The sequence below is a fragment of the Carlito syrichta genome, unplaced genomic scaffold (assembly GCF_000164805.1).
Source record: "Carlito syrichta isolate Samal-C Ts95f unplaced genomic scaffold, Tarsius_syrichta-2.0.1 Scaffold305831, whole genome shotgun sequence".
NCBI classification, from domain to species: domain Eukaryota; kingdom Metazoa; phylum Chordata; class Mammalia; order Primates; family Tarsiidae; genus Carlito; species Carlito syrichta.
Window position 1 is genome coordinate 220283 of NW_007249927.1, and position 2674 is coordinate 222956.

Here is a 2674-nt window from a genome sequence, read left to right on the forward strand (position 1 = left end):
GGCTGAGCCACCCAGCCCAGCCATACTTTTTCAAATCAATAGTATACATGGGGGCCAGCGCAAATGTTCATCTGGTGATCACACAAGCTGTAAGACAACGGTTTCCAACCTTTTGGGTATCAGGGAACAGTTTCGTGGAAAACTATTTTTCCATGGACGGGGGGAAGTTGGGGACGGTTTCAGGATGATTCGAGCGCATTACATTTATTGTGCACTGGCCGGGCTCCGGAGCTCAGCCTGTAATCCCAGCACTTTGGGAGGCCGAGGCGAGTGGATTGCCTGGGCCCGCGGACCTGAGCCACCCGGGCAACTTGGCGAGACCTCGTCTCTACAGTAAATTAAAAACTAGCCGGGCGCGGTAGCGCGCTCCTGTTGTTCCGGCCACTTGGAAGGCTGAGGCGGAAGGATCGCCCAGAGTCCAGCAGGTCGAGGCCGCGCTGGCCGGGTGTGTGCCATTGCACTCCAATCTGGGCGACAGAGTGAGACTCCAACTCAAAGAAAAAAAAATTTACATTTCTTTGCTTATTAATGAGGCAGAAAAAAATTTTTCACTTGTTTGCTAAGACTTGGAGTGGACACTAGACACCAGATGCTTTTTGTTTAGGTGAATACATTTTCCTTTTCTCTTAATCAGTTTTAGTTGAATTCTTACCTAAAATATACTAACTAATACAGTGCTTTTAGGCATACTGAAGTCTTAATACTTACATAGTCATTTCTTATGATTTATGAATTTTTTTCTTTGGTGTTTAGAAGTCTATATGAAGTATGCACAGCTGGTACAGTGAAAAGGCTCATTAAATCAGTTTTGAACAAAAAAAAAAGTCTATATGAAGTTCCCATAAATATTTACCCACATAATTTTCCATTTCTTACTGGGTTTAAATTATTTGAATTTGAATTCTATCTGGAATTTATGTTGGCAAATAGTTATCAGGTAGAGTCTTTTGCTGTATTTATTTGTTTATTTATTTTTGAGACAGAGTCTCACTGTCACCCAGGCTAGGGTGCAGTGGCATGATCATGGCTCACTGCAGCCTCTACTTCCTGGACTCAAATTATCCTCCCTCCTCAGCCTCCCAAGTAGCTGGGACTATGGGCATGTGCCACCACACTATATTGCCCAGGCTGGTCTCAAACTCCTGGGCTCAAGCAGTCTTCCCACCTTGGCCTCCAAAAGTGCTGGGATTACAGGCATGAGCCACTGCACCCAGTCCTAGTCTTTGAGTTCTACAACAAATTTATCAGAACACCTTCTAAACATCCTGAACTTTGTAATCATGCTGTACTCTCAGCCTAGATTACTCTTTCTTCTACTCTCCAAACAGATATCTTCTCTAATAAAATACCACCTCCTCAGAGAGGTCTCCTAGGTCACAGCCACTTTTTTTTTTTTGAATTGGAGTCTCACTCGGTCGCCCAGACTGGAGTGCAGTGGCCGCTCCTGGCCACCGCAGCCTCGCCTGTTGGGCTCCGGCGATCCTTCCGCCTCAGCCTTCCAAGTAGCCGGAATTACAGGCATGCGCTACCACATCCGGCTGATTTTTTTTGATTTATTGTAGAGATGAGGTCTCGCTGCCCAGGCGGGTCTAGAACCCGCAGACTCAGGCAATCCACTCACCTCAGCCTCCCAAAGGCGCGGGATTACAGGCTGAGCCACCGAACCCGGATCACAGCCACTTTTATATCCTCATTTCAGTAAATTCATGTGCATTGCGGGTACCACATGGGTAGAATTTAATTGACATTTAAAATTTTTTCAAACCCATTACACTGTGATTTGGTATAAATCAAAATGTTATTATGTAAACAGTAAGTACTGAAACAGAGTAGCAGAGTATATATGTATTTGTTTTGAGTGAGGCAAATGTCCCTCACTGAAAGAATGAACACATTTTGCAAAGGAACCTAGACTTTAAAGAACCCAAGAAAGGAAAATACCCACAAATATTACATTTTGATATTGAGATGTATGAAAAGGATAATCGATTACACATAAAGCAAGGAAGTGCCAGCATCAAAACTTACAAACAGGTGGCAGAAGCTTGCAAGAAATCTCAGAGACTGCACCCCAAAAATGCTGACTCATCAATACCTGCCCTGACAACACAGAATAGGCTATTATATGGAAAATGGTGGTTATCAGCAACTGTGTGGGAGACTGCATGTGGAGAAATAGCAGGACTGCCTCAACCAATTTATTCTGTGTATATTTTGTTATGAATGCACAAGAGTAATATATGGAAAATAAAATAATCTTACAACTGAAGTTATCCTGAATTCCATGAAATAATTGTCTAATACGAAATGCCAGAGGAACGTGCTCTTTCATGTGCTCTTTTAAGGTTGACACAGTGCTTTAACAGACTAATACAGCTGGGCTCGGTGGCCCAGCCTGTAATCCCGTGCTTTGGGAGGGTCAGGTGAGTGAATTGCCTGAGCCCGCAGGTTCAAGACCTGCCTGGGAAACTTAGCGAGACCTCATCTCTACAATAAATTTTAAAAAATTAGCTGGGCGTGGTAGCGCGCTCCTGTAGTTCCAGCTACTTGGAAGGCTGAGGAGGAAGGATCGCCAGAGCCCAGCAGGTCGAGGCTGTGGTGGCCGGGAATGTGCCACTGCGCTCCAGCCTGGACAACAGTGAGATTCCAACTCAAAAAAAAAAAAAAAAAAAAA

General features: G+C 44.3%; 1 protein-coding gene across 1 annotated transcript in view; it reads left to right on the top strand.

The window, feature by feature from the left end:
- The first annotated feature begins 261 nt into the window (after positions 1–261).
- The window catches only part of TMEM230 (transmembrane protein 230), a 27442-nt gene continuing 25029 nt past the window's right edge, over positions 262–2674 (top strand). Inside the window, exon 1 of the mRNA XM_021714874.1 lies at positions 262–270. The gene's annotated coding sequence lies outside the window, so the exon portion shown is untranslated. The remainder of the gene's footprint in view (positions 271–2674) is intronic.